This window comes from Caretta caretta, chromosome 11 (genome assembly GCF_965140235.1).
Source record: "Caretta caretta isolate rCarCar2 chromosome 11, rCarCar1.hap1, whole genome shotgun sequence".
Lineage (NCBI taxonomy): Eukaryota > Metazoa > Chordata > Testudines > Cheloniidae > Caretta > Caretta caretta.
The window spans coordinates 11,278,137-11,302,400 of NC_134216.1; the positions used below are offsets into that span (position 1 = coordinate 11,278,137).

The 24,264-nt window shown below is 42.5% G+C and overlaps 1 protein-coding gene across 1 annotated transcript in view; it reads right to left on the minus strand.

Annotated features, from left to right (window-relative positions):
* ADCY5 (adenylate cyclase 5) overlaps positions 1–24,264 on the minus strand; it is a 345,212-nt gene that overhangs the window by 316,257 nt on the left and 4,691 nt on the right. The gene's annotated exons all lie outside the window — the stretch shown is intronic.

The window sequence follows — 24,264 nt, forward strand, 5'->3', positions numbered from 1 at the left end:
CCAATTTATTTGAGCATAAACTCAATCTCATCTCAGTGGGAAACTGGAGATGGCAGAGTTTGATACCTTTGCCTCATTAACATTCCTAACCTGGTCCCTGACCGATCATGCAATAGCAGAGGCCTCATCATCATGTCCATGCAGCGTTAAGAGGAAATGGAAAAAAGAACGGGAAATCTCTGCACATAAATAGTGAGTCCTGTCCTAAACTAATGCTGGGGGGCTTTTGCCCCAGAGTGAAGATGGGGCAGGAAAACACATTAAAAAAAGCTAAATTTACAAGGAGTGATGCAAAGCTCCATAGTCTGAGTTAACTTTAGGTGTCAAGTGGCTTTTGGCAGCTTGCCCAGATTCCTTGGACAGCTGCCTGCCAAATCCTTGGAGGCTATTTTTATCTTTATTTATTAAATTTATCAGTGGGCTGGATTGCAGACAGACAACCTAAAAAAATGCAGACAAATATTATTTAACATAAAACCTGTTAACAGAAGAACAAACAGGTTATGTAAAATGAGAACATCCAGTCCTATCCCACTACAGAGAATAACTCCTGCAGAAGCTGTTAGCAAGAGAGCTAGCTGGCTGGCATAAGTCTTTGCTAGTTCTCCAACACTATACCTCCATGAATCACATAGTGATTGTTGATGTGATAAGAATGCATGTCGGACTCCATGGCTTATGATTTCTGAGGCAGGTAACTGACTGACAGCACTAGAAACTGATACCATGCAAGCAGTCAGCCCATCCTACCAAACTGGACAGGCCACTTCTAAGCCTGAATCTGTAGTCCAGTCTCTATCAAAATTCAGTCTTTGATTCCTTTCTGCCAAGACTGCAACAAGGATGTTACATTGGTGGTGCGGTCTTGTTTTTGTGTTTGTTTGTGCACCAGGGCTCTGGTCACTAATCCTTTCAGAGAGGCTGCTTAACAGCCAGAGAGCTTGGTGCCGATAGACCTTGAAGACTGCACCTGCAGTGGATGCTAGTTAGGAGTTGTGGGCATTCAACACCTCTCAGGAGAAGACCTAGACTGAGACAATAACTACTTTCGGCCGCTACCAACCTGTGCTGGATTCAGGATAGTGAGAGGTCTGTATCCCAGTCCCATGCCACACAATCTTCTATTTGGAAAGCACAAAAACCAATCAAAGTCAAAAACAAAACCCGCAGTTCAGAATTACATTTCCAGATGGACTGAGATTAAATATAATGATTTGTATCTTAAGAAGGAACCATGCATCTTAATGCATGGGTATCAAGTCTGGGAACAGGAAAATATTGCAAATAAGAAAAATTTCACACTAGGATAAGCAATTCCTTTGTAAATAGGAATACTTCGCACTAAAATAATGCTTTCCGCCCACAGAGCACAAAAGCAAGCAAGTGTTGTTATTCCTGTTGAATACAAGGCAGCTGAAGCGTAGGGAGGGCAAATGACTTGTCCAGGGTCACACAGCACAATACTGTATTGTCAGTTCTTTTGACCTTGCTTTTCCAGTGCTTACCTTTCCCCATTGTACACACTGGTCAACATGCTGATAGATGATAAACATTCTAACTGAGGGCTATAAATCACAACTACCAATCTGCTCACATTCTCAAGATCAGCAATGCCAACACTGTCCTTTAAATTCACATCACCCAGGGTTTAACTGAATCAAGAGGAGGTGCCTATACCTGGCATATCAACATTCTGATGCAGGGACTTAACATAGTAACATCCTGATAGCATACACCCTGGGAGTCTAGTGTAGCATATGCTTGATTGTACGATACAGAAATTAACAGGTTCGTTTTCTGTACAGCTGGGCAGCAATTCTTTGTCTCAGTACATGCAATGGTAGTTCACTCAGTGTGCTTAACTCCACAGGTCCTCTCTATGTAAGGCTTCCACTGACTCCAGTGGAAATTCCAGGCACAAAGAAGTTTTTGGGATCAGGACCAGAGCAGGCTAAGACAACATTACAGGAGCCAAAATGGCTTGGATTATTACATAACAGTAAGTGTTGTACCTCCCCACATTTCCTGCAAGAACATAGAACTGCCATTCAGTCCTGGCAAATTAAACATTCTGGATGCCTCTGTTAGCATGGTGCTTTTAGCACATGTGATTGAACCATGACAACACCACACACTTATTAAACACGGCACAAATTATATAAAAGAATCCAAGCAAACAAACACCTTAGTTGTGACTTAAGGCTACAACCTATCAAGCACCTTCAAATACGGCAACTTCACTCCTTGAATCTGGAAGTACTTTGCTAGCAAAGACATTTCAATACAATGCACATACGTTTAAGAATACAAGTACTGGGGCAGAAAAAAGGGTGATGAGACTCCTAATGAATCAGTCTTGCTGAAAGTTTCCTTCATGACATTTTGCTGGCTGAGTCATTGTGCAGTACATGCTTTTGTCAGTAGGCCTTATCTGGGGTTTATTCACCTGAACTGCAGTTCTCTTTGGCTGAGGTCTTTTCTTATGCACACCTTCTCCCAATGCACTTTTGTAATGTCTTATGTAATTAGCAGGCCAATGAATGTAGAGCTATTATTTCATTCTCTTTGCAATTCCAGTGGCTGAGAAACAATCCAAGATCTACTTTTTGAAAGAGCAGTTTCCACTTCTATGGTAATCTTAGCAAAGCAGTTACCTGTACATTTGAAGCCTGTCTTTACAGCAGCAGTAATGCTCCTTAGCACTTACACAGGGCTTTAGGTCTTCAAAGCACATTGACAAACATTAACTTGCAGTCCTTGCAACACTCTTGTGAAGTTGTTGCTATAAATATGTATTAGCCTCAAACAAATGGGGAAGTTGAGAGTCATAAATTAAAGGGATTTGCCCAAGGAATCAGTGTCAGAACATGCATTAGAACTCAGGCATGTGCCCCAGCCCCCCTGTGTTCTGACCACACTTACCTTCTATAACTCTTAAAACATTAATTACACCCTCCCTCTTCACTCTCGCATGGGTCACATCAGAGACTCGCTGCTAGTCCTATCTGAGGGGTAATACTAAGCATAAAACAGTTTAAAGATATACTTTGAGTCAAAACATTTTCATATAACACTACAGGCCTGACATGACACTCAGCACCCCAGAAAGGAATAACAATCAGGCCCTATGTACAACTTCACCCCAGTGGACCCACTTCTGCTCAGTTACAAGGATGTAAAGCAGGAAAAACTCTGCTGAGCTCTAGAGGAATCAGAATCTGGTCCTTTCCCTTTGCTCCCACATGCTACTGTGCAAGTTCCCTGGAAGGAGGATTTGGGTATTGACCTGCTCCATCCTCCTGGCGATGAATCATGACAAGACTTTTTGCAATGCCCAACCTTATGTCCTCCAAGGAGAAGCCACAGTGCACCCTAGCTAGCTGTGTGATGCTGAATCATTTGACGTTTTGCACTAATGTGCAGCGTGGGTGCAACTGAAGTGAGATATCTTTGTTGCATCCACGGCTTTCTCCATTTCTAACATCTCTCTTCATTTGAGTAGGCAGACACCACTCTTCCAAAGCTTATGATCTGCAAAGTTACTTTGCAGAATTCCACAGACTTGGAGCCCAGAAAGGAGGAGGTGGTGATATGGAGGCAGAATGTAGCAGCATTTGCCAGCAGTTTGAATAGATGGATGCTGACTCTATAGCAATACAGTATGCTAGTTGCTGGGAAGGTCAATTCCTTTTACACAGCAGAAGTTTCCTTAAAACAGAAAAACCACAGAACAATGTGGGAGGTCGCCCTATTACCACCCCTCCCATACTCGCATGGTTTTTTCCCACCTCACTGATCCAGTACTTAGATGTTCACTATGATGAAAGGACAGACAGAGGATTGGAAGAGTACATGGACAGGAGCAGAATTCTGAGGTGCTATTCAACACCACTACATTCTATGTGGTGCTATGAGAAGTATTTCACAAAGCTCCTAAATCAGTCCAAGTTCCCTAAAATTTTTCTGCACGGCCACCAGATAATGCTTCACAAATTCATCTGAACTGCATATTCTTTATCATGTTTTTCTGTGTTTGAGACACAGGACAGAATTAAAGAAGTGGTTGATCTGGGCCATTGAGATAGGCCATTAGGTTGGATGAGGTCTTTCCAATTAAGTCTCCTCTTCCCACACCCATCCCTCCATCATTTGGAGTTGTCCCTCAAGGATGACCACAAACACTTTTATCCCTTCATTTTCACTGGTTTTTACCTCCTACAGAAGTTTATAGAGTTTAATCAAAGGGTTTGTGAAAGTCCAATTTAGTTATATAAATACTGTAAGTCAGTATGATATATGTAACAGTCAGTGTAGTATGCAAGGTTAGTCAGACAAAGTCTCAATTTTTTTTTTTTTTTTTTACCAATTATTGACAACAGAAGTGCAAGTACACTCAGAGGTGTGACCCCCACAAAGTCACTATATGGATTAATATTGCCAAGAGGCCCCAACCAAGATCAAGGCCCTATACAAACTCATAAAAGAGGACAGTCCCAGCCCCAAAGAGCTTACAGTTTAATAATACCCCCACAGTGCACTCCAAGTAAGTCTACAGCTATTTAGTACATACAAAAACCCACTAATAGCATGTTCAGAGTGCAAAGCCAAGCACTCCAAAAGCAGAAAACCTGATCCTGCCCCTTGTGTGGATGAATCATCATGTGGTTTGTATTCAGGAAAAGAGGAGGAATTGGATGAGTCAAACCAGATGACACCACTGATGCATTGTGGCCAATATCTGATGTTCCAAAGTTAAGATGAACAACCCTTTGTTGCTGATCACCCTAGATTGTCAGATAGGGAACGTGTCTTGCATGTACATCTCCTAGCATATCCTGGGTGCTTCTGCAATACAAAAATATCTGAACTATTTACACGCTATCTTCCCATCTCCCATCCTCAAGGGGAGGCTATTTAAAAGGAACACTATTCTTCAAATGCCACCTCATTGCTTGATATGTTTTCTGCTTAGGCCAAGACTACATTGGTCTGGAAAACTTATTTCTGGGGAAAACTGTTTTAACAGCATTTTTCTAGTAAGAATTCTAACTCAGTTTTTCTGGCCAGCACAGATGGGGTTAACTATAGGCAGCTATAGCATGGTTTAATGAAAGAATTTAAAGCAGTGTATAACTTATAGTCCTGGGTACAATGGTCAGAGAAACACATGAGCAAGAACCAGTTTAAACCCAGTTCTGGGAAGAGGTGCCAACACAGTTTCCTTGGCCACAGCAGACAATGCCTTATTGTGTTTTCTAGAATGTGGTTTTGTTTGGGGCCCTCTTTGGAAATTACATGATGACATTACACGATGAGTCTCAACATGGATGCATGATCTCCTCCTCTGTAATTTTTCCAACCAGTATGTTGTATTGCACCCCCTATAATGTCTTAAATGACAATCTGCCCCGTGTGACTCTGTGCAAGAGCTCTCTAATCAACAGTAGATAGTGTAAAATTACAGAGTTGTGAATTACAAAGACATATTGAGGGAGTCTGGGTGACACAGATGAGGTTTATGCACACTCCAAAGGCAGCTGTAACAAGGGACCTCAGTGTTTTATTTTCAGAGGGTGTAACTGAATTATGCTGCCAAACAACTCCCCTTTATTTTTCTCCTCAAATTTTTAAAATAAGAACTATCGGCACCATACGGTAGCATAAATACTCAAGATTCAAGGTTTTACCCCGATCTCTTTAGAGACATTAAATTTACTTATTTCCAAGATATTTGAAACACTGTTCCTTAAAGGAATAATGCAGGAAGCACAGTGTGAGGAAAAGTAGGAAAGAAATTAATTCTTAAATCTAACATAGCAACTACAGACTAATATGTACAAGAAATTCAGAGAGATTAAAAGACAGCATTTGACCTATGTACATAAACAGAAGGAATAGACACTTGTATATTCAGGCAGATACTAAAAATAACTTTTAATTAAACAAAAAGAACCTGATGATGAACTCTTTGCTGTGATCTGAGTGACTATATAATCTCAATAAAACATAGTTCATCCAAAAAAAGAAAAGGAGTGCTTGTGGTACCTTAGAGACTAACAACTTTATTTGAGCAGAAGCTTTCATGAGCTACAGCTCACGGCTGCTACTCTGAAAATAGTTCAGCCAGGAGACAGCCTCCGTGTGTACCAGCTTTACTTTGGGGAATATCATTTCCTACAGAGCCCTCTGGTCCTTCTGGAAGCAGGAAAATAAGGCCTAAATGTTGGACTCGTCCAACTTTTTCTTTTTTGCCACCATCACCTCTGATGCCTGGAATTACTGCGGCAATGCCTTATAGATGTTGTTTATGTACTGTGGGATCACCTGGAGGCCCAAATCCAGATTGAGACCGCCTTGTGTAGGTTCTCCACTACCAGGACACAACAGAATCACAAAAAACCTACACCCATGAATACTTCAGTCCCTAGTGGATTTAATACACTCTGAATTTCCCAGCCCCTCTATTGTCCCTATCCCATAAGGCCTCTTCTACTATTCTACCCCATAGCTCTTTCCTCACTTGTCCAATTTTCAAATCAATCTGCTAGTCTGTCAATAGCCCAGGCCTATCTCGTCTATTTTAAAATCTGGCACAGTTAAAATGCTGACTTGATCTTTTACATACTTCAGATTAGACTTTCTAAATAAGCAAGCATGGTCACAGATGAATGCTACATATCTAAGAGGCTTTATGGCTGTGGTATATAAACTACTGAGCTAGATAATCATAGGGCAACTTCCCACCTGCATTTTCCTCTGCCAGTTTCAATACAGCTCATCAGAAGCCACTTATAACTGTGTTTGAAAAGGATTAGTTAGAAACAAAAAGAGATCAAGCGCTGAGAGATGGGGACAGTCTCACGACTGCTGAGTTTTGTTCTCAACTTCGTCATAGACTCATGGTAGGCAAGTCACTTATGGCATGATTTTCCACAGATTTCTCACTCCCAGTGAAGCTAGGAGAGCAGAGGGAAGGGGCAGGATGCCATAGTAAGTCTTAACCAAATTGAGTTAGTATCAGCTGGCAGCTCTTCCTTTGAGGCCACCAAATTGCTCTTTCGCAGAAGGGAAAAGAAAGCCATTAACAAGGCAGAATATACCTGTGAGGTCTTCATTTGCACTCCTAATTACCCCACTGGGATAACAAATACCCCTTAAGTGAAATACAGGAGAGATGGAATTACTCTAATCCCATTGTTCAAACAAAGCTGCAAAGGTAATACTAGCCAGATCATCTGGCTTTCTTGTTTGGTCTCTCACTTCAATACATTCACCTCCCCGCGCCACACCCACACCCGTTATTAACTTAAGTAAGTTGCCCAAGAGTGATTTGCTTGCAGGCAGGTTTGAGACAGTTTTTAACCTGACAGACATTCAAAAGATGTAATGGAAGTTTCAGTGTTACCTCTTCTCTCCTGCTCGGTCACTTTCGGGAACACAGTGCATTAAATGCCTTTTATTAGCTACCGTAATTCATTTTTCAGTTGGGAGCATCTTATGCAACCATTTCCCTGCATGTTAGTGAAGGATGATATTTGATCACTAATAACAAAAGAGGCCTTGCAGTCATTCCAGTTCTGGCTGCACTGTGCATTTTAGGGAGCCAGAAAAACCATAGCCAGTAACAGGAGCACAGGGCTGCGTGGGCTTCTTGGATTCAGTCTCTTGTGAGAGGGGGGTCACACAATAATCAAAGGGACAAGAAGGGACAGTCTGTCTGTGACCAGCCCCAGCACATATATAGGCCATACTCCCAGCCTCCTCCCCCAAAGTTATTCTGCTTGTTTGGTGGTGTGGTGACTTTAGGCCCATTCCAAGCACCGGCTGTACTGCAGTCTAGGGGACCATAAAGACTTTGGAAAGAGACTTCCCTGTCCAATGAAACTGGTCAGGCTATGGACTGCTAAATTTTCAATGATTACATAATTATGTTTTGCGTGAGCGGTTGGTTCAATTGGTCAGGGAAAACTATCTTCCGTGGCTGGAGCTGTTCCAGCCGGAGCTTGGGTTGGTCAGTTGGCTAGGGCTGGACTGGGGCCAGCCCAGGGCTCCTCTGGTGGTGAGGGGGTGGTGGCTTGGGGTTCCATCAGCCCGGGGCTTCTCCAGCCACAGGAGGGAGGTTCAGGGCCTCATGCAGAAGGGGTGGGGCCATGAGGCTAGCCTCCCCAAAGTGGGGGGTCCACCCGCCACTCATGATGTTTTGGTCGATAAACTGTTGGCCCAAGGGTCTTTGTCAGCGTCCCGTGGACAGAACAGACAGGTTGGGGAAGGAGAATAGAGGCTCTGCAACAATGCCGCCCTCACAGACAGGACACTATAGGGTAGATAATACAATATAGCTGCCTCTCAGCAAAGCAGGGAATTAAGCATAATCAGCCACTCTTGTTTTATGCCAGCAGTGCCTTCTTCACACAGGAAAGTCCTGAATGGAGATGAGGGAACCTGGCAGGCAGTTAGAGGATGGGAGTATTTTTTGTAGTCCCAGGCAAGAGGCATTTAGAGTCAGAGTTCTCTCTGGTAGCATATAAACCAGACCAGGAAATGAAGGATGTGCAATGAGACACACAGATAGGATTCCTAATACATACAGATTGAGGCAGATGGGCACGCAGCCTGGGGGAAAGCAGACTGGTGCTGAGGAGCACATGGTTCAGACAGACTCATCCCCTAGGGGAGGATTTATTAAAGGGGATATTCTATATCCTAGTAAAGAGGAGGAGAGGGTAAAAGATGATAAAATACCGCTAGGAACTGAAGAGAAACAGTTAAATGAAAAAGAATCCCATGTAGCTACATCACATGAAGGCAGAGGTGAAAGTAAGCCGGTCCAGTCCGGTATGGCGTACCGGCAAGAGCCAGTCTATTTTAAACTGTGCCGCTGTGCCGGACCGGCTTCCCCAGCGGTAATTTAAAGGACACAATGCTCCTGCCACTACAGGGAGCCCTGGGCCCTTTAAATCACCGCCAGAGCTCCGGCAGCGGGGCTTGGGCGGCACTTTAAAGGGCCTGGGGCTCCCCGCAGTGGCAGGACCCCCAGGCCCTTTAAAGCCCCACCAGAACCTGGCTGCTGGAACCGGGCTCAGGCAGGGATTTAAAGGGCCCGGGGCTCTGGCTGCTGCGGGGAGCCCCGGACCCTTTAAAGCGCCACCAGAGCTCCGGCAGCAGGGCTCGGGCAGGGGCTCCCTGCAGTGGCCTGAGCACTGGGCCCTTTAAATGCCCGTCTGAGCCCGGCTGCCAGAGCCCTGGGGCTCTGGCAGCCAGGCTCCAGCAGGGATTTAAAATGCCCAGAGCTCTGCAGGGCGGGAGCCCCGGGCCCTTTAATTCACCCCTGAGCCCCAGGGCTCCCAGCTGCCTCTGCAGCGGAGCAATTTAAAGGCCCCAGGTCTCCCAGCCAGAGCCCTGGGGCCTTTAAATTGCCTCTTCCTGTTGAGGCCACACCCCCACTCAGGACTCCGGCATACCGGTAAATCCTTTAAGTTACTTTCACCTCTGCCTGAAGGAAGACAACTAAATATTGACAAATTGCATATGTGCTTGTATACAAAGGCTAAAGTCTAAATATGAAGATGGGTGAACTTGAGGGCCTGGTATTATTGAGGATATTGATATAACAGGCATCACAGCAACTTGGTGGAATGATAAGTAATGGGACATGGGAATACCAGGATACAAAAGATATAAGAATGACAGTAGTTCACATTGCGGGGGGAGTGGAATTATTTGTGAAAGAAAGCAGACTCAGGTATAGTAAAAGTCTTAAATGAATCAAACTTTACTCTAGAATCTCTGTGGATAGAAATACCATGCTTGAATAGGAGTATAGCAGTAGGATTATACTACCGACCACCTCACCAGGGTTGTGATGGTGATTGTGAAATGCTCAGGGCGATTAGAGAGGCTACAAAAACAGCAAACCCAATAATAATGGGGGATTTCAACTATCCCCACATTGACTGGGGACATGTCACCTCATGACAGGATGCAGAGATAAGACTTCTAGACACCATTAATGACTGCTTCTAGGAACAGCTAGTCCTGGAACCCACAAGGGGAGAGGGAATTCTTGATATAGTCCTGAGTAGTGCATGGGAGCTGGTCCAAGAGATGAATACAGCTGAACCTCTCCGTAATAGCAACCATAATGTAATTAAATTTAACATCCTTGTTATGAGGGAAAATGTCAAAGAAACCCACCACAGTAGCATTTAACTTCAAAAAGGGGAATACACAAAAATGAGGAGGCTAGTTAAACAGAAATTACAGGGAACAGTTATAAGAGTGAAATGCCTGCAAGCTGCATGGAAATTTTTTTAGAACACCATAATAGAGACTCAAATTATAGGACAGACAGACACACCCCAAATCAAAAAACAGAACCAAAAAATAGTAAGGAGGACCAAAAAAATGCTACCATGGTTAACAGAATAAAAGATCCAGTTAGAGGAAAAAAAGACATCTTTTAAAAATTGGAAGTCAAATCCTACTGAGGACAATAGAAAGGAGCATAAACGCTGGCAAGTCAAGTATAATTAGGCAGGCCAAAAAGAATTTGAAGGGCAACTAGCAAAAGACACAAACTCTAACAGCAATTTTTTAAAGTATATCAGAAGCAGGAAGCCTGCCAAACAACCAGTGGGGCCTCTGTATGATCAACGTGCTAAATGAAGATGAGGTCCTTGCAGAGAAGCTAAATGAATTCTTTGCATCAGTCTTCACTGCAGAGGATGAGAGATTCCCACGCTTGAGCCATTCTTTTTAGGTGGCAAAGCTGAGGAACTGTCTCAGGTCAAGGTGTTAATAGAGGGGGATTTGGAACAAATTGATAAATTAAACATCAATAAATCATCAAGATCAGATGATATTCACCCAAGAGTTCGGAAGGAACTCAAATATAAAATTGCAGAATATTAACTGTGGTACATAACCTATTGATTAAAATCAACCTTTATACCAGATGACTGGCAGATAGCGAATGTAACGATCCTGGCAAATCACAGGCTAGTAAATCTAACTTCAGTATCAGGCAAATTGGCTGAAACTATAGTAAAGAACAGAATTATCAGCCGTAGATGAACACAATATACTGGTGAAGAGTCAACACAGCTTTTGCAAAGGGAAACCATACCTCACCAAACTATTAGAATTCTTTGAGGGGGGGTCAACAAACGTGGACAAAACACTCTTAGACTTTCGGAAAGCCTTTGATATGGTCCCTCGCCAAAGGCTCTTAAGCAAGAATGTAGTGATGGGATAAGAGGGAAGGTCCTCCACTGGATCACTAACTGGTTGAATGATAGGAAACAAAGGGTAGGAATAAACGGTCAGTTTTCATAATAGAGTGACATAAATAGCGGGGTCCCCCAATGCTCTGTACTGGGTCAGTGCTGTTCAACATATTCATAAACAATCTGGAAAAAAGGGGTAAACAATGAGGTGACAAATTTTGCAGATGACACAAAACTATTCAAGATAGTGAAATCCAAAGCTGATTGTGAAGAGTTACAAAGAGCTCTTACAAAACTGGGTAACAAAATGGCAGATGAAATTCAGTGTTGATAAATGCGAAGTAATGCATATTGGAAAACATAATCCCAACTATACAGACAAAACAATGGAGTCTAAATTAGCTGTTAACATTAAAGAAAGAAATATTGGAGTCATTGTGGAGATTTTCCTGAAAACATCTGCTCAGTGTTAGGAACCATTAGAAAAAGGATAGATAATAAGACACAAAATGTCATAATGCCACAATATACATCCATGGTATGCCCAAACCTTGAATACTGCATGAAGTTCTCAGAAAAAGATATATTAGAAATGGAAAAAGTATAGAGAAGGGCAAAAAAAAATCATTAGGGGTACGGAACAGCTTTCATCTGAGGAGAAATGAAAAAGGTGGCCTGTTCAGCTTAGAAAAGAGATGACTAAGGGGGCGGGGGACATGATCGAGGTCTATAATATCATAAACTGTGTGGAGAAAGTAAGTGTTATTTACCCTTTCACATAACACAAGAACCAGGGGTCACCCAATGAAATTATCAGGGCAGCACGTTTAAAAATAAAAACCAAAGGAAGTACTTTTTCATACAATGTCAATCTCTGGAACGTGTTGTTAGGGGATGTTGTAAACTGGGTTCAAAAAAGAATTGGATAAATTCATGGAGGATAGGTCCATCAATGACTATTAGACAAGATGGTCAGGGACACAAATCCATGCCCTGGGATGTCCCTAACCCTCCGACTGCCAGAACCTGGGACTGGATGACAGGGCATAGGTCAGTTGATAAATTGCCCTGTTTGGTTCACTCCCTCTGAAGCATCTGGCACCAACATCTTTTGGAAAACAGGGTACTGGGCTAGATGGATCACTGGACTCATCCAGTACAGCAACTTATGTTCTTAAGAAATTAGAATTCAAAAGCTGTTTAATTTGGCCTAACACCACATCCTTAACTAAAGCCATCTGCAGAATATGCTTTCTTTATTTGTGCCTCCTTGTTAGCCCTGAGCCCCAAAAAATCACATTCCTACCAGAGGGCAGAGTCTCAATACTTTCAGTACTTGTAGAATGCTGAGCTGCTTTAATGATCTTCAGCATTAGGCTCAGCAGCCAGCTGTGCTGGAAACCAGTGTATCATCTACTCTTGCCTTTCCCAGCACATAGGAGAACTCATGAGGAGGCCCATTGATCTTGGGGAGAATAAAGTATATTTTGAAACTAACTGGCTGCCCATTACTGCATCAGTATGTAAGCCACCCGTAATAAATGGGAGGGGTAGAAGGAGGAAGCTTATACAAATAAGGGGGTTGCCAACTTTCTAATCGCACAAAACCAAACACCCTTGCCCCGCCCCTTCTCTGAGGCCCTGCCCTGTTCACTCCATCCCCCTTCCCTCTGTCACTCACTGTCCCCTACCCTCACTCACTTGGTCATTTTCAGCATCCCTTTTCTACCAGGTGTTCTGGTTGAAAACGGGACCCCTGGCAATCTTTATTTCAAATAAAGGAAGTCTACCACAGAAGGCTTTTACTCTTAAAGAGATCAATTGAATGCAAAAAAAAGGTCACCTAGCACACTGATATTTAACAATTTAGAGTCACAAGTTAGTATTCTAATACAAAATGTTGTGGGAAATAGGACTCAAGGGATTGGCAGTAGGTTCTGTTCCAGCCCAGAGCAATAGAGACTGAAAGCTGGTAGTTGCTGATGATACTTGCATGGCCCATGTGGAATGAGTTCCATGATCTCCTAGCAAACAAGTGACTATATCAGAAAGACAGCAACAACTGGCATCCTTATTAGCAGTTGCATTAAAGGGGTCAAGGGTAGACAGGACAAGCAAGCAGTTCTCTTGCCTCTTGGAAAGGGCCAAAGCATGTTGGTGGGGCAGCATAGCCAAAGTTTGCACTGAAGAGAAAGGCTGGATCTGTTCTGACAGAAGTTTGCCACATATGTGCAGCGTGGCCAAATTAATGTTACTAAAAAGTCCCAACTTGTGCAGGTGTAATTGTGTCTTACCTCAGCTACATCATACTAATGCTGCAACAGATTTTTTTTTAAAATTGTTTCCAAGGTTTTTAAATGAAAGAGGAAATAGAATTACCTACTGGTGCCTTTAAGTGGTACAAAAATGTTCAGAGAGATCTTGATATGGTTTACAAAGTAGTACACACTCTGAATTGCACCATTAATACAAACACACTTCAAAGGAACACGCACGTCATTTCGGAACAGCTAGGGTGTTGCAAAGCGCGTCCAATAAATCAGCAGGGGAGTGGACTGAGCATGCTTATCCAAGCCAGGTTGAGAGGGACCAAGAATTAGATGGAGAACCCACGTCCAGATGGTGGAGATGAGTTTGGGTTTAACACACTATTTGTATTACAATAGCTCCTAGAGGCTCCAATCGGGTGCTGTGCAAATGTAAGGAACAGTTTTGTGACACTGGGGACTAGCCCTGATGAGCTTAGATGTAACAAGTGAACCATGAGACCTGTTTCCCCTGGGCATCTTCTCCCTATTTGGGGAGGGCGGGTAGGAAATCTACTTCCCAGCTATCAATTTCAAGATGTCCCCAGATTCTGGAAAACTTGGCACATTCTAGGACAAAAAGCACATAAAAAAGGGAAGTTTTAGTTGAATGTGTGATTTAGTGACTTCCACAAACTTTAGTGCAGTTGTACAGGCTTACTCTAGGACTGAACTTGGCCCAGCATATTAATATGTGCATTTAACCAGTAGTCAGGATGCATTATGTCCTATGTACAATGTGACCCAGATAAGATGTTAATTGGAATCTTAACATCTGCATTTTTCTGGCTTGTTTGCAGTCTTGCAAGTTTCAATCACAGTTGTAAAGTTACTTGCATGCAGCAACTGTTGAACCCTGCACAGCAGCTCTATCAAAGAATCCAGAATCACAAGTGAAGAATATCACACCCTGTTGAAGTCAGAGTACTTAGGGATGCAAAAATGTAATTACCCAACATGAAATCTGGACAGCATATCAAAGCCTTATACTTGCGGAAATTCCCAGAAGAATCTTTAATGACCACAAGCTGTCAGGACCTCTGTTTTACATTTCACCCACAGGCTTCAAAGTGTTCCCAACCCCCTGCATCACAAAGCACTATCATCCTTACTCATTAAAGAAGAAAAAAGGCATTGGGTCAGTTCAGTTCAGAGAATTTTTGATTCATTTTTAAATTGACAAATACTTCATGAGTCAATATTTAATATTCCAGGGGAAGGAAAAGGAAGAAATCGTTATTGCCACATAGGAATCATTCAATAGCCTATGTTATGCAGAAGGTCAGACTAGATGATCATAACGATCCCTTCTGGCCTTTAAAAGAATAAAGAAAGATCTACAAGTCTTTCAAGTGTATTTTCAGACACTCACTTCTGAAAGTGAACTTGCGCATGAGCACAAGGCCAACAACCAAACCAGGGGACATTCCTGAGTGTTCATGAAACTGCAACTCTCACTGGAGAGCCATAATTCACATACTAGCAACGTGTCACACAGTAGCAGCTTTGATGGTTCCTGTTACCTTCTGACATGTGGGAGACAAAGATTTTGCTGCAGTGTCTCCAACCACACTGCACAGTTTCCTTCTTCACTGATAACACAAGGACATTTCTCCTTTTTCCTCTCAAAAAAATATTACTATGGACTACCTTAAAAAGCACATCATATGGAAACAATTTTCATTAATGTATTCGCGGGTTCTCTGCATAAATCCCCCATTTATTAAAATTGAGACTAGACTGCCATGGGTACCATCTATCAAATGGGAAAAGATGCATCACTCACACACAGATGCAGTGTCCTCTGTACACTAGCTGGCAATCTTGCTGTTTTTAGAAATACCGATTTGACTACTTCCGCTGCATGGCTTACTCCATAAATTAGCCATGTATGCAAGCTGACACGTTAAAGGAGTACTGCTTGCAGCAATGGTCTTCTGTCCCACACTTGTGACAAGGGCAAAGAAGGGAGGGGGAGCCACAGTGTTTGGGAAAGCGGCACGCTGCGGAGGCATGGCTTGCATTAGCTTCTCTGTGACAAAGTTTTGCTTCCTGCAATACCAAAAAGTCTTTCGACCACAGAACCAGGCTGCACCTGGTAACTGAACTGTCTACAGACTGCTTCAGAGGAAGCATAGGAAACTTTCTTTTTTAGAGAAGAGTTTAACAATTTCCTGAACTCAGTTCTCTAGCAGATCTATTTCTAACACCTGAAAAGAACCATTTCTTCATTTACATTTCTTCCCTTTATGACTACCCCTCCTCTGTACCTCCTCTTATTTACTCTCCACAATGCAAAAATTTCCCCTAGCATCGTAATATGTGACAGGTTTATATAGCAGCTTTAACCCCAAAGAGGATCTTAAAAAACTTTACAGCATCACTTAAATGGAGCCTCCACAGAGGTGAAGGGTGATAGCTACCTAATCAATGCACAGCATGCTGAACAGCAGTATGGGGAGGGAGGGGCATTTTGACTAAAGATGCCAAGACAAACTCATACAGGCTGTTTTACAGGAGCTTTAAATGTCTGTGAAGAGCAGACAGAACCTCTGGATTTTGCTAGTTTCCTCTGAAGCACCTCACCACCCAATGAACTGCAGAGAATTCTGTTTAATTAGAATAGAAAGGCAAGTGGTTACATAAGTAGATGGGACTCAGACCTGTGGTGCTAGGGAGTCTATTTCCCTTCAGATGCTTACATCACCAAGCTGTGCCACAGGAGAGGCCACGCATATACAAAACTATTCTGCTGCATGCAAGATTTCATACATGATGCACATACAAATTGGATTCCTTTTCTTTGCATCTAGGGAGGTGGGCAGAATACATCCTAATCATATTAGCAACTTCTCATGCATGTGGAAAAGAGCTTAATGGCAACACCTTCCATGAAGCATAAGTGCAACCTGGCATTATAAACCAACTTTTTATAAAGACAATCAAAATGAAAGCCTTAGTGAATGTCAGAAGGTACACCAATGAGAAACACTGCTAATGGCCTGTCAAAGATACAAAGGGTGGCAACAAGCTCCTAAGCAGCTGAGCCTATTGCCCTTCATGCAGAAAGCTTATCTTTGCATTGCAAGATTGAAGATATCCAGGAGATGGCCCAGGAGATAATGAGGCCATTCAAGTGTTTATTCAGAGAAATTCTAAATGCGTCAAATGTAGGAACCAAAAGCTGAAGTTAGAGGCCGTGTTCCCAATGACATTTAAAATGGGAAATTCCTATTAGTCCATTTTGGTCCACCTCCTCAAGGGTCAACGCAGGACTATCCCTGCACCCATTTCCATGGTACTTCAAGCCTATTAAATTACGCAATTCCTATTGGTGCCAGTATGACAACTGGTGAGGCTTCAAGTTCACATGAAACCCCCAAAACACAGAACTTCCCAGATGAGGCCCAGCTATGGACGCTGAAAGCATCCGGACTTCTCATTTTGCCTGGTACAAGGGACCAGTAACCATTCCAAGGTACGATCTCATAAAGTGCAAGACACTCACACAGTATACATTGGAAAGCCGGAAACCAGCTATAGCAGGTGTTCTCTTGCTTTGGGGATTCGGGAGATGTCAAACTTTAAAGGAAGGAATTTTTTTTAAATCCACATCTGGATTATCCTCTTTCATGTTGCTGGGTTATGCTTGTAAAAGAGCATCCTGTCCTATCACATAGCTAGTCCTCCTCTGAGACTTCCTCCTTGGTTCTGCTTAACTGACAACCAAGACTGCTCTGCCAGCATACAGTCCTCTTACCTATCCCCTGTCCTGATGCCAGGGGTTAAGATTAGGCAGAGAGTTACCTTCCATTCCACAAATCCTAGTATAGCCCTTAAAAAAACAAAACAACAACAAAACTTCACGAGCTTGGTGGCTCTACACCATAAATGACCTCTAACTTTGCTTGTGCCTCAGCCAGGTACCAGTTTCCCTCTGGAAAAAGCTTTCACCGGCCCTACAGAAGATCTCACCATTAAGAAACCTGAACTAATTATTCTTACTCATAGCTATTCTACCACTCCCCACATCTCCCTTAGTCAGCACCTGCCAGGATCTCAGTGCAAATTGGGCTTTGGTGGGGTGAGGGGGTTTCTTGTGCAAAGGCTGAAGTGAAGATCAATGAGTAAGTAGTGAGAGGGAGGAAAGAGGCTCCACTGGATGGAAAGGAGCAAAGATTGTTAAGGCTATGTATTAAAAAAACCAACCAACCAACAACAAACAAAAAAACCCAGAAAATCGGAGATAAGAGAAAGGAAAGGAACGGAACTAGAAATCAGAGTGTCCCTAAAACAAGCCCCCTGGCCACAAGTGAGTCAGTTTCACATCATTGCTTTTCAGGAAAGCAAGATAGAAGATTTTAAATATTTGCATTTTACACACACACACACACGTTTTCCTTCATCATACCACTATTCCCCTCCAGCCACGAAGAGATATACATCAGGTTGTTGGACAATCAGGAAGTTGGAGAGAGATTCCGCTGCACTAATTCCACCTGCAGTATATTTTTTGCACATATTGTCTATACAGGATGATATATGCATTTTATTGAAGGATTCATACAAGAAAATAAAGCTTGCCTTAGGCTCACAAGAAGAGTTATACTTAGAAATCTTTTTTTAAAACCCCACCCATACCACATCAAAAGCTGATCCGTTTTCTCAAACATACTCAGCAGTACATCATAGAAGGGAAACAAAAAAAACAAAACAGGAACTAGAGAGTGTGGTTTCTCAGAAGCCACTGAACAGCTCCAGGGCAGGGCCACTTTACCACATTAACAAACCCAGTGCAAACCAGGTAACAACGGTTAAATTTGACAATAGGCTCAGTCTACGTTTAACTAAATGCTAGAGATTTTTAGTTGCAGGATGAGTAATTATAACAAGAGATCAAGAAGATTCTGTTGCGCTGGCTACAACAACAAGAAAAATATTCCAGAAGCGTTCCTGTTAAGAAAGCAAAAAAAAAAAAACAACAGACAGGCAGGCAGGCAAAGAAAGCTAATAGAACGAGCTTCAAACACTCAGGGTGGGGAGGAATCAAAGGATGCTTTGTTTCAGAGTAACAGCCGTGTTAGTCTGTATTCGCAAAAAGAAAAAGGAGTACTTGTGGCACCTTAGAGACTAACCAATTTATTTGAGCATGAGCTTTCGTGAGCTACAGCTCACTTCATCGGATGCATACCGTGGAAACTGCAGCAGACTTTATATACACACAGAGAATATGAAACAATACCTCCTCCCACCCCACTGTCCTGCTGGTAATAGCTTATCTAAAGTGATCATCAAGTTGGGCCATTTCCAGCACAAATCCAGGTTTTCTCACCCTCCACCCCTCCCCACAAATTCACTCTCCTGCTGGTGATAGCCCATCCAAAGTGACAACTCTCTACACAATGTGCATGATAATCAAGTTAGGCCATTTCCTGCACAAATCCAGGTTCTCTCACCATCATGTGCCAGCAATGCCCCTCTGCCATTTACATTGGTCAAACTGGACAGTCTCTACGTAAAAGAATAAATGGACACAAATCAGATGTCAAGAATTATAACATTCATAAACCAGTCGGAGAACACTTCAATCTCTCTGGTCACGCAATCACAGACATGAAGGTCGCTATCTTAAAACAAAAAAACTTCAAATCCAGACTCCAGCGAGAAACTGCTTAATTGGAATTCATTTGCAAATTGGATACTATTAATTTAGACTTAAATAGAGACTGGGAATGGCTAAGTCATTAAGCAAGGTAGCCTATTTCCCCTTGTTTTTTCCTACCCCGCCTCCCCCAGATGTTCTGGTTTAACTTGGATTTAAACTTGGAGAGTGGTCAGTTTGGATGAGCTATTACCAGCAGGAGAGTGAGTTTGTGTGTGTATGAGGGTGGGAAAACCTGGATTTGTGCTGGAAATGGCCCACCTTGATTATCATGCACATTGTAGGGAGAGTGGTCACTTTGGATGAGCTATTACCAGCAGGATAGTGAGTTTGTGTGTGTGGTTTTTGGGAGGGGGGTGAGGGAACCTGGATTTGTGCAGGAAATGGCCCAACTTGATTATCATGCACATTGTGTAGAGAGTTGTCACTTTGGATGGGCTATCACCAGCAGGAGAGTGAATTTGTGGGGGTGGGGTGGGGTGGGGTAGAGGGTGAGAAAACCTGGATTTGTGCTGGAAATGTCCCAACCTGATGATCACTTTAGATAAGCTATTACCAGCAGGACAGTGGGGTGGGAGGAGGTATTGTTTTGTGGTCTCTGTGTATATATAATGTCTTCTGCAGTTTCCACAGTATGCATCCGATGAAGTGAGCTGTAGCTCACGAAAGCTCATGCTCAAATAAATTGGTTAGTCTCTAAGGTGCCACAAGTACTCCTTTTCTTTTTTTAAAGGATGCTTTGGTGGACAAATAAAGGGTTTCAAGCGAAATCCAACCCTAATCCATTTGAAGAATGGCCCGATGCCCAAAGCTCACACTCCAGTTGAGACAACTCCCAGACTTCTCCTAACCCAAACCTTGGCAACACTGTCAAGCCAGTTTGCTCTGTGTGCATGCATGCCCATGGTTTGGAAACACTACACCTGCTGGAGACTCAAGGAAAGCAAACATGCTCTTTGAAGTCTGTGGAAATCTTACACCCTCAATTAATGAGAGCCTCATAAATGTGGTTACGGTATAAAATATTACACCATTCTACAAGGCAGCAGCTAGAGATCATTTCATTGTAGTTAAAGGCTTCTACAGCTCAAGGCCATGTCACTCAGAGGCCCTACTGTGGGCAGCCTAGAGTCCACATCTGACGTTAGTTTAAGGGCTTTGTTTCCCTTTCGCTAGTTATTTATCACCAAGGCTATCACCCTCCACTGAAATCCAGTCAAACAGACACAACAAGCCCGAGATGCTTAAAGGTCAGTCAACTGTGCCTTGTAAGATTCAAGTACACTTGAAGCTATCATTTCCCCTCTGTGCAAAGCATGAAACAATCCGTCAACATTTGGCTGAAACATCTTCATCTAGACAGAGAACAACGACGAAACTTGCATATCCTGCCATTTCCGAAGTGTCATAAAAGTGACTAGAGTGATTATTCATTCACTAGAATTATTGTACCTGGCACAGCAGTGTACCTAAGTCATCTCCACCAAGGTAGGTTTGATATTCAGTTCATCTACTCTCAGTCCACCATAAGACTCTGCATTCATTACTGAAGGGATGAGAGAACTAAGTGCAAGTGGGTCAATCTACTGGGTTGTTGAATATGCCATGGAGTCCTGCAGATCAGGAGTGGAGGGGAATTAAGAGTATCTTCTCCAGCACTGAAGCACACTGTCAGCACTCAAACGTTATATCACCTGTTATGTTTGCAGTCATCAGGACCAATGAAATAACAATAAACCTCCATCTCTAACAAGCTTCCTTTCTGGCAGAAAAGAAAAGAAAAGAAAAAAGAAAAGAAAAGAAAAAAGGATGCTAGGGAAAGAATCATTCATAAGTAGACCTTCAAAAACCTCAAGCCATATTCCCACCACAATAAATACAGAACAATGTTCTTTTTAAGGACAGTAGATACTTAAGTCACTGAAATGTTGCACAACTGGGGCTAATTTCTACCCTCAGTTGCACCCACTGAAGTCAGTGAGACTGCATGGGTATAACGGAGTTTTGCTTTTGCATACTTCAGTTTTCTAAACCAAGGACTCCCAATCCTGCATCTCTTACTGACTTCAGATGAACTATTCCTGGGGTAAATTCTGCCACCGTTACTCACATTATATTGTATGTTATAGGAGATCCTCTACTGAAGTCAATGGGGCTACCGAGAGCAAGCTATTATTCAACATAACTACAGGCGGTGGAATCTGGCCCCAATGTGCATGAGTGGGTCCCATATTAGTGTTATTTAGATTTGCCTCCAACCCTACTTCCAATAAGTAACAGAGAAAGCACAAAGATCAGCAAGCTTATAGAGGTCACACATGGGGCTTTGCATTTCAGGTAGCAAGTCTATCCCTGCTTATGAACAAAAGACAATCCCAATTCCTATTTGAAAACAAACAACAACATCACCACATCAACCCTGCAATGGCACATTTCTGATAATCTGTCAGTCTCAAAAAAATCAGTCATGACCTAGATATCTTGTGTACTATTGCAAGCTAGGTATAGTACAGAGATATTTCTCCTGGTGTGGACTGTGCTACTGCTCCTAACTGACCACTGATTAGATCACATCCAATAAAAAGCATCTTGATGAGATGCTAAAGAGCTATTCGTAACATGAGCTGATGTTCTAATAGGAGCAAGAGCTGCTCCAACTTTGCTAAAAATAACAGCCTACTTCAGGAAAACAGAAACAGAAAAGTATGTATACCTACACCCACACAGAAATGTGAGAATGGAATATTACATTCTTGTGAGGGTCCAACATTCAGCTGCAGAGCAAAAATGTATCATTAATACAAATTTATAGAGAGAAAGGTCAACACATTCCCAGTTCTCTGAAGTCAGGCATGGGGACCATTAGATCAGTATTGTTGTAACAGAGGTGTTTGTGATGGGGCTGAACAGCTTGGAGTCTAACTGTGGGAGGCTTGGATCAGAGAGTGCTATAAAAGAGAGCCAAACGATGGTGCAGCTGTTTGTGAACAGTGCTATTAGAACTCTTTTCAGAAAGGTTAACAATAAATGTTACTTTAAAAGAGCACTGTCATTTCAGTTCCACTTTCCGCAAGGTTATTTATGTAAGACAACTTTCCTAGTCACCTGTTATTCTGATACATTGTAACTGGACGACCTCGCATGGCCTGAAGTATTTAATGAACTACAAGCGCCTTTCCTCAACTATGTTATTGCGCCAGACATCTTAGAAATAAATGTGACGGTACAGGTTTGGGCAGTAAAACAAAGCCTAAACCTAAATTAACGGTTAGTTAATGCCTGTTATGTTGCATCCCTATCCCCAACTCTTGGTTCTCTTTTTCCAAAGCCCAATAAAATCTACTGAAAGACTACCCGTTGGCATAAATTGGATTCTCAACACCTGATCCTGTAGACACAGGCTTGATCTTAACTTTATACACTCAAACAGCCCCACTAAGGTCAAGGGGGCGACTTGCCTACATGAAGTTACATATATAAATTGTTTTCAACGTTACAGCTTTCCATGGTAAACTCTGGGGTCTTCCTATGTGGCTATGCACTACTTGCACATTTGAGGGTCTACCGTAATATAGATAAACCAAAATATCAGTTTTACCATGTATGTAAAACAATTGAGAATAGCAGGTTTCTTTTCAAATGAGCAAGTATTAGACTGTCTTGTTACCATAAAAGGGTAAAAAGGTTATTATACTGACAGTCTTTATATGTTAATTCTGGAGCTGATCTCATGTATTCATAGTCCGGAAGTGTATCACTGCCTCATGGAAATTTCAGCACTAGACAAGATATACAGTATGTACGCTGAATCACATTTATAAATCAAATGTTCTCAAAATAACTCAGGGATAAAATGGGAAAATAAAGGTTTTTGTTTTAAACAGGTTTAAAAATGTGTAAATTTTAACTAGTTGCAGGTGTACAAGGAATACATAAGCAATTAAGATTTGTAGTTTGACTGAAGTATTATGCATAGAATATATTTTGCTTCCACGGAGCACTTTGTATGTGAAATATGCTCTCGTACACTAGTTCATTTCTTTTTACCTAGTGCAGTCCTGAACTGGGACTAGTCAGTCATGATAAACATTCACATTTCCTTTCCTCTCTCACTCGCAGTCAAGAAGAGTCGACCAGGTGATAAAGGCGGCCAAATTTCTACAAGTGACCTCTACTTAAGTTTTGGGTGCCTGACCTGATCTACAGAGGTGCAGAGTACCTGCAGCTCTTGTTGACCACAGTTAGAACTGCCCAGCACTCAACGCATCCAAAAATCAGGTGCAAGGTACCTCAGGTTGGAGGACCTAATTCAGTGACTGCTTTCAAAAGTTTTAGATTCCCAGAAAATTTTTAAGAGCAGCACAGCTCTAAAAGGTAGGAATCACAATAGCCATGATTCTCAGTCCATCCTGCACTGAGCACAGGAAAAGCATGGAGGGGGAGAGTGTGTGCAAAGGTTTCAGACACTTTTGTGCTCCCTATATTCCAAGGACATTAAGGGGAAGGGGCAGGCATAGCTTCCAGTATCACAACAGCCACAGGGCTGCTCTAATTTACACCCTACTTTCCAAGGGACGCAGACCCTAGCAGGAGGGCAGCATGCTGTGGCCATGTCCAATCCTGCCCTCTCCTTCCCATTCCCCTATCCCAGAAGGTGAGACCAGAGTTAGTCAGAAGTCTGTTTATTATGAGAATCTTCAATTTTTGCGTGAGTACCTGTTTTGTCCAGCTTTGATACAATCAGGAGAAAATAAGGACAAATAACCAAACCCACAAACCAAAGAGGAAGGGAAGAAAGTAGTTGTAATATCACGATCAAAGTATCATGAAAAGGGAGAGGGATGAAAGTTCTAAATAGTCTTTGAATAAGAAACATGGCTGAAGGACCAGATGGTCTGATGGCCATGAGTTCAATTACTGACCAATTCGACAGTCACATCATGACTAATAATAGTGGACTGAAAAGGGTGGAAAAGCCATTTTATTTTTCTGGCTTTCCTCCACCTCTGCCCATCTTGGCTTTAAGAGAAAGAGAAATAGAGAAGGAGGGCTTATATGCATCAGTGGGGCA